Below are 12,449 nucleotides of genomic sequence, written 5' to 3'. Positions count from 1 at the left end.
ATCTTAAGAAGAAGAAGTGAGACTTCCACTTCAGGTATATATGTTATAGAAGTCAATCTATCTATTTCTTCATCATGGGTATTAGATCTCGGATGTGCTTCTCACATTTGGCGAAGGGTGAGGTGGATCTACGCGTAGGCAATGGAGCACGGGTTGCTGCTGTTGCTATAGGGACTTATTTTCTATCTCTGCCCTGTGGGCTTGTATTAGAGTTGGATGATTGTTGTTATGTGCCTGCTTTAACTAAAAACATAATTTCAGTTTCATGTTTGGACAAGAAAGGTTTCTCTTTTATAATAAAGGACAAATGTTGTTCAATTTATTTATAAGATATGTTCTATTGTAGTGCACCTCTGATGAATGGACTTTACATTCTAGACCTTGAAGCCCTATCTATAACATAAATACCAAGAGGTTCAAGTCAAATGACCTGAATCTAACCTATCTCTGGCATTGTCGCTTAGGTCATATAAATGACAAGCGCTTATCCCAGCTCCATAAGGATGGTTTATTGGACTCATTTGATTTTGAATCTTATGAGACGTGCGAGTCATGCCTACTAGGTAAGATGACCAAGACTCCCTTTAGTGGGCACAGCGAAAAAGCGACTGATTTGTTAGGACTCATACATAGTGATGTATGTGGCCCTTTCAATGTCGCTGCTAGAGGCGGTTATAGGTACTTCATTACATTTACTGATGACTTCAGTAGATATGGTTATGTGTACTTGATGACACATAAGTCTGAATCCTTTGAAAAGTTCAAAGAATTCAAGAATGAAGTACAAAACCAGCTTGGCAAGAGTATTAAAATACTTCGATCAGATCGAGGTGGTGAATACGTTAGCCATGAGTTTCGTGACTATCTAGCTAAGTGTGGGATCCTATCCCAACTCACTCCTCGTGAAACACCATAGTGGAATGGGGTATCCGAAAGGAGGAATCGTACCCTATTAGATATGGTCCGATCTATGATGAGTTACAAAGATCTTCCGACATTCCTTTGGGGCTATGCTCTAGACACGGTAGCTTTTATACTCAACCGAGTTCCATCCAAGGCCGTGATAAAAACACTATATAGGATATGGACTAGGAGAGATGCCCAGGTGTCTTTCATGAGGATTTGGGGTTGTGAGGCTTACGTTAGACGTCAAGTCTCAGACAAATTAGGACTCAAATCCGACAAGTGTTATTTCATTGGATATCCCTAGGAAACTAAGGGATATTACTTCTACATTCCCAGTCAGCACAAGGTAGTTGTGGCAAAGACTGGGGTCTTTCTAGAAAGGAACTTTGTTTCTAGAAAGACTAGTGGGAGTATGTTCAATCTTGAAGAAGTTCAAGATGCGGACCATAACACTGAAGTCTCGATGGAAATTGAGCTGGAACCACAAAGTATTGTTGATGATGTTGTTCCACAAGGAGTTGAGGAACAACAACCAGTTCAAGTAGACATACCTATTCGTAGGTCTGATAGGGTACGTCGTCAGCCTGAGAGATATTCATTTCTCTTGTCTGACCATGATGACATTATGCTCATAGAGGATGAGCCTACTACCTGTCAGGAAGCTGTGATGAGTCCAGATTCTGAGAAATGGCTAGAGGCCATGAGATCCGAGATGGAATCCATGTACACCAACCAAATTTGGACTTCGATTGATCCACCTGAAGGGGTAAACCCCATTGGGTGTAAGTCGGTCTTTAAGAGAAAGACTGACATGGATGGACTTATCTATAAGGATCACTTGTTAGCTAAAGGTTTCAAGCAGATTCATGGTATTGACTATGATGAAACCTTTTCTCTAGTAGTGATGTTTAAGTCCATTCGGATCATGCTTGCTATTGCAGCATGCCATAACTATTAGATATGGTAGATGGATGTCAAAACCACGTTTCTGAATGGAAACCTGCTCGAGGATGTGTACATGACACAACCTGAGGGTTTTGTAGATCCACAGCATACTAGCAGAGTATGCAAGCTGCATAGGTCCATTTATGGACTAAAGCAAGCTTCTCGGAGCTGGAATCTTCGATTCAATGATACAATCAAACAATTTGGTTTCATCAAGAACGAAGATAAGCCTTATGTCTACAAGAAGGTTGTAGGGGATATAGTTGTCTTCCTCATATTGTATGTGGCTGACATACTACTCATTGGGAAGGACATCCCTTTGCTACAGTCTATCAAGACTTGGCTAGGGACATGTTTCTCAATGAAGGACTTAGGTGAGGCATCCCACATTCTAGGGATACAGATCTATAGAGATAGATCTAAGAGATTGCTTGGCCTAAGTCAGAGTACATATATTGACAAGGTACTCCTTCGGTTTGCCATGCAGAACTCCAAGAAGGGATTTCTGCCGATGTCACATGGCGTGAGTCTTTCGAAGACTCAAGGTCCCTCTTCTAGAAAGGAGAGGGACCGCATGGATCAGATCCCTTATGCCTCAGCCATAGGATCTATCATGTACGCCATGCTATGTACTCATCATGATGTCTTGTATGCTTTGAGCATGACGAGCAGATACCAATCAGATCCAGGTGAAAGTCACTGGATAGTGGTCAAGAATATTCTTAAGTACTTAAGAAGACTAAAGAATATTTATTTATATATGGAGGCAATGATGAGCTAGCTATAAAGGGTTACAGTGATGCCAGCTTCCAGACCGATCAGGATGATTATCGATCGCAGTCAGGGTTCGTATTTTGAGTAAATGGTGGTCTTGTGGTGGAAGAGTTCAAGGAGGACATGATGGTGATTCTAGGTGAGTATATTGCATCATAGAAAGGAGGCGATTTGGATCCGCAAGTTCATCACTAAACTTGGGGTAGTTCCCAGTATATGCTGACCTATTGAGCTCTATTGTGACAACAATAGAGATATAGCGAACGCTCACACCGTGGACCAAACACATACTACGGCCCATCCATCTCATTATCGAGAGAGGAGATGTGAAGATATGAAGAGTACCTCTATAAATTCTCTGAAAAATTACACAAAATTCTCACCTTGTCATCTTGAAAGGTACCTGGAGTGGTGTTTGTTACCTCTATCTCATCAACTAATGGCTCAGACTCCAATTCTGGTGTATGTACATCTTCATGTAGTGATTCTTGGGTGCTTGGCTCCATAGGTAGGTAGGATTGATAAAACTGAGTCTAAGGCTGATAAAAATAAAACCTTCGAGAAACTAAATAGGTCGTCGCCTCCCAATTCATCATTCAGTTGAGCTTGCAACTTTTCGCCCGAAGTTATACTTGTTCGACAAAATGGAAGGTACCCCCTTGTGACAATGTTATAATACAACATGATACAACCCACACGGCTGACACATACACACAAACCATGAAAGATAATAAACACAACCCACATGGCTAGTATAACCCCACACCATGCAAGGTAATAATACATAGCCCACATGACTTGTACAAATACAAACCATTCAAAAATAACTGAATAGCCTGTGTGTCGGCGTGTCTTAACACAACACAAGTGTCATAACCCAAATGAAAGCATCACAAAACCAAAATCTTCTTTCAAGACAATTTCAACACCACTGAGTCTAAAAGTCAAAATGTAAGCAAAAGAAAATTGAAATTCTCGATAGAGTGAGACCACGAAGCCCAAATGAGTCAATATGAGATATTGAGCTCATTTGATTTAGTGAGTCTACTTGAAGTTCAAGATTTAGATTGGTCAGAGGATGACACGGTCTATGCCTCACATTGATCAATCTAGATGTCTAGGATAGAAGGGCACTTGTCATATCTTGTGCGAAGTCACAATTAGTAGTCACAAGGTGATGTTGGATCTCAACATTCTTGTAACTTAGGTAGTAATGATGTGTTGCTAGATACTGCTCATTACTTATGCTCCTAAATGAGTTTAGGGGCATTGCCAACGTTACAAGAACCTATATGGTCACACACTAAGGACAATTAGATGGAGATTAGGTTCATATGATGAACCAAGAGGATTAGATTCATGTGATGAATCAAATTGGATTAAGAGTAATCCTAATTGGGCTAATTGAGTTAAACTCAAGTTGATTCATGTGTTCAATGTGTCTAATTTAGATTATGACTCATGGAATCAATTTAATTAAATGAATTAGATTCATTATATTAAATTGTCTTGAATTAAATGGTTGGATTAGATCAACCAAGAGAGAGATTATGTCAAGTTTGACTTGACTTGAGAGGAAGAAGAAGAGTCAAGTTTGACTTGACTTTATGCCACATCATTTGTGACTTGGAATTAAGTGGCCAATGATGATGTGCCACATCATCATGTTTAGCACATGTGTGTGCCACCTCATGGAGGTTACAAATCTCTTTAATGGCCACATTTAATGAGAATGGGGAGTTACAATCCCATTGTGGCCGGCCACTTTAGTGTTTGAATGAGAATGAATTTTTTATTCAATTGATTCATTCAACTCTTCTTCCTACTAGAGCTCTCTCTTCTTGCTTTTCCTCCCCTCATCTTGCCGAACCCTACTAAGGTGCTAGCACACTTTAGTTTGGTGATCTCCTACTTGTGTTCGTATGGATACTTCTAGAGAGTTGTCTACCTTGACAACTTGAGATCCAGCACCTTGGACGAGCGGGATTTGCGAAAGGCACGCATCAAGGGTAAGCTCTTAACATATAGTTCTAGTGTAGATCTATAGGTTGGTAAACTCATACTCGTAATTTTTGTTTTCGAAAGTTTTTACTTCGCACGGATCCGGTGGCGGGGGTTTCAGGGTTTCCGAGACGCGAAAAAGCGATTTTCGCGGCCCGAAAAACCCAACACTTCATTCTTGATGAAACTATACTGTTTGATTGCATCATCGAATCGAAGATTCCTACTCCGAGAAACTTGCTTTAGTCCATAAATAGACCTATGCAGCTTACATACTCTGCTAGTATGCTGTGGATCTACAAAACCCTCAGGTTGTGTCATGTACACATCCTCGAGTAGGTTTCCATTCAGAAACGCGGTTTTGACATCCATCTGCCATATCGCATAGTCATGGTATGCTGCAATAGCAAGCATGATCCGAATGGACTTAAACATCGCTACTGGAGAAAAGGTTTCATCATAGTCAATACCATGAATGTGCTTGAAACCTTTAGGTACCAAGCGACCCTTATAGATAAGTCCATCCATGTCAGTCTTTCTCTTAAAGACCCACTTACACCCTATGGGTTTTACCCCTTCGGGTGGATCAACCAAAGTCCAAACTTGGTTGGTGTACATGGATTACATCTCGGATCTCATGGCCTCTAGCCATTTCTCAGAATTTGGTCTCATCATAGCTTCCTGATAGGTGGTAGGCTCATCCTCTATGAGCACAACGTCATCATGGTCAGACAAGAGAAATGAGTATCTCTCAGACTGATGACGTACCCTATCAGACCTGCGAAGAGGTATGTCTACTTGAACTGGTTGTAGTTCCTCAACTCCTTGTAGAACAACATCATCCACAACACTTTGTGGTTCCAGTTCAACTTCCATCAAGGCTTCAGTGCTATGGTCCGCATCTAGAATTTCTTCAAGATTGAGCGTACTCCCACTAGTCTTTCTAGAAACAAAGTCCCTTTCAAGAAAGACCCTAGTCTTTGCCACAACTACCTTGTACTGACTGGGAATGTAGAAGTAATATCCCTTGGTTTCCTTGGGATATCTAATCAAGTAGCACTTGTCGGATTTGGGTCCTAACTTGTCTGAGACTTGACGTCGACCAAATCCTCATGAAAGACACCTGAGCATCTCTCCCAGTCCATATCCTATATGGTGTCTTTATCACGGCCTTGGATGGAACTCGGTTGAGTATAAAAGCTGCCGTGTTAGAGCATAGCCCCAAAGGTATGTCGGAAGATCTGTGTGACTCATCATAGATTGTACCATATCTAATAGGGCACGATTCCTCCTTTCGGATACACCATTCCACTGTGGTGTTCTAGGAGGAGTGAGTTGGGATAGAATCCCACACTCAGCTAGATAGTCATGAAACTCATGGCTAAGGTATTCTCCACCTCGATCTGATCGAAGTATCTAAATATTCTTGCCAAGCTGGTTCTATACTTCATTCTTGAATTCTTTGAACTTTTCAAAGGATTCAGACTTATGTGTTATCAAGTACACATAACTATATCTACTGAAGTCATCAGTAAATGTGATGAAGTACCTATAACTGCCTCTAGCAGCGACATTGAAAGGGCCACATACATCACTATGTATAAGTACTAACAAATCAGTCACTCTTTCGCTGTGCCCACTAAACGGAGTCTTGGTCATCTTGCCCAGTAGGCATGACTCGCACGTCTCATAAGATTCAAAATCAAATGAGTCCAGCAAACCATCCTTATGGAGCTGGGATAAGTGCTTGTCTGGGTGCTTTTGGTTATTATACTTACCTGTATTGGTGCCAAATAACTAAGTATAATACCGTCCCTGAGTATAAGGTTCATATCTATATCAATCGATTAGTTGAATCGATAGTGAGATGATATAGAGAACACTACTCTTAATCATTCCTAGTCAAGTATTAACATTCAGGGACAATGTTAATGCGATGAGACTAGCATGTAGGTCAACTCGATAACTTGATCTCACAAGTCATGGATATAGAGATATCAAGTTGACACATGGGTATGCATTGAAAAATGTATACTGAATGACCCACCATGAGAATATATCATGGATCGTTATCTGAGTGTCATATACTTTCTCATGTGACTATTAGTATGACTATTAGTCCTTGGACATGAAGTCACCATGGTTCCCTACATAAGGAGTTGCATACTTTGGCTTCGTCAAACGTCACCCGTAACTGGGTGGACTATAAAGGTGATTACTGGGTGTGTACCAAATTATGTGGAGGGATGTAGATGGGATCTATCCCTCCTATATGACGGGAGTGACATCATGATTCTTGATAGAGTGAGACCACTAAGTGCATGGCCATGCCCAAATGAGTCAATATGAAATATTGAGTTCATTTGATTAGAGTGAGTCTACTTGGAGTTCAAGATATAGATTGATTAGAGGATGACACAGTCTATGCCTCATTTGATCAATCTAGATGTCAAGTATAGAAGGACATTGTCACATATTGTGAGAGTCACAATTAGTAGTCACAAAGGTGATGTTGGATCTCAACATTCTTGTAACTTGGGTAGTAATGATGTGTTGCTAGATACCACTCATTACTTATGTTTTTAAATGGGTTTAGGAACATTGCCAATGTTACAAAAACCTATAGGGTCACACATAAAGGGAAATTAGATGGAGATTAGGTGCATTTGATGAACCTAGAGGATTAGGTTCATGTGATGAACCAAATTGGATTAAGAGTAATCCAAATTAAACTAATTGAGTTGGACTCAATTTGATTCATGTGTGCAATGAGTCTAATTTAGATTATGACTCATTGAATCAATTTAATTTAATGAATAGAAATTCATTAAGTCAAATTGATTTGAATCAAATGGTAAGATTTGATCAACCATGGGAGATAAGAGGTCAAGTTTGACTTGCCTTGAGAAGGAAGATGAAGGTTCAAGTTTGACTTGACCATATGCCACCTTATTTGTGACATGGCATGGGGCCGGCCAATGATAGTGTTCAACATCATCAAGGCTAGCTCAAGTGAGTGCCACCTCATGAGGAAAACCAAGAGCCATGACTCTTGGTATTCCTTTAGTGGTCGGCCACTTAAAGAGATGAATTAGCATTTGTGTGCTAATTCAAGGCAATTGAATTGCTTCTTCTTCCTTCTCTCTTCCTCTCTTCTCTCCCTCTCATCCTTGCCAAGACTCCTTGGGGTGCTATCACACTCTAAGGTTTCCTCTCCATCTCTTGTTCGTGTGGATACTTCTAGAGGTGTGTACACTTGAACACACTTAAGATCCAAAGAACCTTGAATGAGCGAGATTTGTGAAGGGCTTCGCTTCAAAGGTATAGAGATATCAAGTAGACACATGGGTATGCATTGGAGAATGTATACTGAATGACCCGCCATGAGAAAGTATCATGGATCATTATATGAGTGTCATATGTTAGTTAGAGCCCTAGAGCTAATAATTTGATGATTGTTGTATGGACTCATTGTATCATATTCTTATATATAAAGGCATTTGGTTTTTTGGTTATTATGCTTACATGTATTGGTGCCAAATAAACTAAGTATAATAGCGTCCTTGAGAAGAGGGTTCCTACCTATATCAATCGGATAGTTGAACCGATAGTGAGATGATATAGGGAACACTACTCTTAATCATTCCTAGTCGAGTATTAACATTCAGGGACAATGTTAATGCGATGAGACTAACATGTAGGTCAACTCGATGACTTGATCTCACAAGTCATGGATATAGAGATATCAAGTTGACACATAGGTATGCATTGGAGAATGTATACTGAATGACCTGCCATGAGAAAGTATCATGGATCGTTATATGAGTGTCATATACTTTCTCATGTGGCTATTAGTTTGACTACTAGTCCTTGGACCTGAAGTCACCATGGATCCCTACATAAGGAGTTACGTACTTTGTCATCGTCAAACGTCACCCATAATTGGGTGGACTATAAAGGAGATTACTAGATATGTAACGAATTATGAAGAGGGATGTGAGTGATGTAGATGGGATCTATCCCTCCTATATGATGGGAGCGACATAGATATTCTTGATAGAGTGAGACCACGAAGTGCATGGTCATGTCCAAATGTGTCAATATGAGATATTTAGCACATTTGATTGAGTGAGTCTACTTGGAGTTCAAGATTTAGATTGATTAGAGGATGACACGGTCTATGCCTCACATTGATCAATCTAGATGTCTAGGATAGAAGGACAATGTCATATATTGTGAGGATTCACAATTAGTAATCACAAGGTGATTTTGGATCTCAATATTCTTATAATTTGGGTAGTAATGATATGTTGCTAGATACCGCTCATTACTTATGCTTCTAAATGGGTTTAGGAGCATTGCCAACGTTATAAGAACCTATAGAGTCACACACAAAGGAAAATTAGATGGAGATTAGGTTCATATGATGAACCAAGAGGATTAGATTAATGTGATGAATCAAATTGGATTAAGAGTAATCCTAATTGAACTAATTGAGTTGGACTCAATTTGATTCTAGTGTTCAATCAGTTTAATTTAGATTATGACTCATTGAATCAATTTAATTAAATGAATTAGATTCATTATATTATATTGGCTTGAATCAAATGGTTGGATTTGATCAACCATGGGAGTTATAATGTCAAGTTTGACTTGACTTGAGAGGAAGAGGAAAAGTCAAGTTTGACTTGACTATATGCCACCTCATTTGTGAGTTGGCATTAAGTGGCCAATAATGGTGTTACACATCATCATGTTTAGCACATGTGTGTGCCACCTCATGGAGGTTACAATTCTCCTCTTTAATGGCCACATTAAATGAGAATTGAGGTTATAACTCCATTAAGTGGCTGGCTACTTATGGTGGATGAAAATTTGATTTTCATTCATGGTATTCATTCCCCCTTCTTCCTCCTATCTCTTCTTGCTCTCCCTCTCCTCCTCCTTGGCCGAACCATCTAAGGTGCTAGCACACCTTTGTTTGGTCTTCTCCACCAAGTTTGTTCGTGTGGATACATCTAGAGGATCGTACATTTGACGATCTTGAGATCCGGCGAACCGTTGGACTAGCGGGATTGTGAAGGGCATCTCATTGAGGGTAAATTCCTTCTCCTCGTGTAGATCTAGGCTTTAGTAAACTCGTACATGAAATTTTGTTTTATAAACTTCGCACGGATCCGGTGGCATGGGAGATTCGGAGTTTCCACAACGTGAAAAAGCAATTTTTGCGGCCCAAAAATCCCAACATAATATACTTTCTCATGTGACTATTAGTATGACTATCAGTCCTTGGACCTGAAGTCACCATGGTTCCCTACATAAGGAGTTGCATACTTTGGCTTCATCAAACGTCACCTGTAACTGCGTGGAATATAAAGGCGATTACTGGGTATGTAACAAATTATGCGGAGGGATGTGAGTGATGTAGATGAGATCTATCCCTCCTATATGACGGGAGTGACATCATGATTCTTGATAGAGTGAGACCACTAAATGCATGGTCATGCCCAAATGAGTCAATTTGAGATATTGAGCTCATTTGAATAGAGTGTGTCTACTTGGAGTTCAAGATATAAATTGATTACAGGATGACTCGGTCTATGCCTCAATTGATCAATCTAGGTGTCAAAGATTGAAGGGCATTGTCACATATTGTGAGAGTCACAATTAGTAGTCACAAAGGTGATGTTGGATCTCAACATTCTTGTAACTTGAGTAGTAATGATGTGTTGCTAGATATCACTCATTACTTATGTTTCTAAATGGGTTTAGGAGCATTGCCAACATTACAAGAACCTATAGGGTCACACACAAAGGGCAATTAGATGGAGAATAAGTTCATATGATGGACTAAGAGGATTCGGTTCATGTGATGAACCAAATTGGATTAAGAGTAATCCAAATTAGACTAATTGAGTTGGAATCAATTTGATTCATGTGTCCAATGGGTCTAATTTAGATTATGATTCATTAAGTCAATTTAAATCAATGAATAAAGATTCATTAAATTAAGTTGACTTGAATCAAAGGTTGGATTTGATCAACCATGAGAGATAAGAGGTTAAGTTTGACTTGACTTGAGAGGGAAGATGAAGGGTCAAGTTTGACTAGACCAAATGCCACCTCATTGTGACTTGGCATGGGGTCGGCCAATGATGATGGTCCACATCATCAAGGCTACATCAAGTGTGTGCCACCTCATGAGTGCATGGTCATGCCCAAATGAGTCAATATGAGATATTGAGCTCATTTGATTAGAGTGAGTCTACTTGGAGTTCAAGATATAGATTGATTAGAGGTTGACACTGTCTATGCCTTAATTGATCAATCTGGATGTCAAGGATAGATGGACATTGTCACATATTGTGAGAGTCACAATTAGTAGTCACAAAGGTGATGTTGGATCTCAAAATTCTTGTAACTTGGGTAGTAATTGTTGGTGCGGGAAGCATCTGACGATCGAACTCAAGTTTTGATAATGGCAAAGGGATTCAAAGTTAAGTTTAATTGTTATCTAATGTTTATGATTGAGTGTCTCAGGAAAGTCCTAGCTGCGGTTAGGCAAGGGAAAACCCCTAGGGGGTGGTAACCCTAAGTCATAGGGAGTGGTAACCCTATGCGGAAAGTCTTGGCAGGTCGAGTGCTTCAGGAAAAAGTCCTAGGGGGTGGTAACCCTAGGAGGAAAGTCCTGGTGTCGCGAACCAGGTGGAAGACTGGATGGGTCGGGAAGCGGGCGTCCAGTAAAAAGTCCGGAGGCAACGAGCGCCAAGCAAAAGTCCATTCGATCCGGAGGATCGCACTGGCAACAGGTAAATCTCCTGAGTGGAGTAGGTGAGGACACGTTCCCCATAGAGGGAATAGTAGGCGTCGGGTCGACCTAGGGTTTCCGGTTGAAAACCCGAAGTCAGACTCGGACAGTCAGAAGGCTGTCAATTCATTTGTTTACATATTATCTATTGTGTTCTAACTCTGTTTTGCAGGAGACTAACCTTTTTGTGCAGAGTTAGAAGTGACCAGGATCGGTCGACCGAACCTTGGGATCGGTCAACCGAACCCCCATACTAGCAGATCAGATCTCCAGAGGTTGGACCGGGCTCGACCAGGGGATCGGTCGACCGAACCTAGGTTGGGTGTTGAATGTATCAGGCTGACTGGGCTGAGTCAGAACAGCTTATCGGTCGACCGAACCTTTTATCGGTCGACCGAACCTCGGATGGAGTTTGATCGGATCAAAGCAGAGCGAGAAGATCGGGTGGATCAGATAGGAGGGATCGCTTGATGGGTCGACCGAACCTCGGGAACGGTCGACCGATCCCCGTTGGGTCAAACTTGATCCCGAAGCTTGGGGATCTGGATCAGACTTTGCAGAGTTATAAAAGGAGGCCTCGAGGTGCAGCTTTAATACAACTTTCGAAACATAAGATCTCCTGTGCTCTAGTGTGCTGCTCCGTATGCTTCATCAACGCCATGCTGCTCCGACAATCAGCAACCACTCTTAATATATTGTAGTTTGTTGGTATAATCTTTCTTTTTAAGCTCATACTTGTAATCATCTACTTGTAAAGATTTGCGCTATATAGTTGTTGCCCACCGAAAGCAGTCAACGACCGCGGGCCTTCGAGTAGGAGTCGAGATAGGCTCCGAACGAAGTAACTTCTCGTGTGTTCTGTGTTTGTGCTATTTCTTTTCCGCTGCATTTACTTTTATGATTCCGAAATAGATTGTGAAAGCCACGAGCGCTATTCACCCCCCCCTCTAGCGCTTTCGATCCAACAATTGGTATCAGAGCGGGGTAGCTTTGATCTGGTGCAACCACCAATCAA

The sequence above is a fragment of the Zingiber officinale genome, chromosome 5A (assembly GCF_018446385.1).
Source record: "Zingiber officinale cultivar Zhangliang chromosome 5A, Zo_v1.1, whole genome shotgun sequence".
Lineage (NCBI taxonomy): Eukaryota > Viridiplantae > Streptophyta > Magnoliopsida > Zingiberales > Zingiberaceae > Zingiber > Zingiber officinale.
This window is presented reverse-complemented; position numbering follows the sequence as displayed.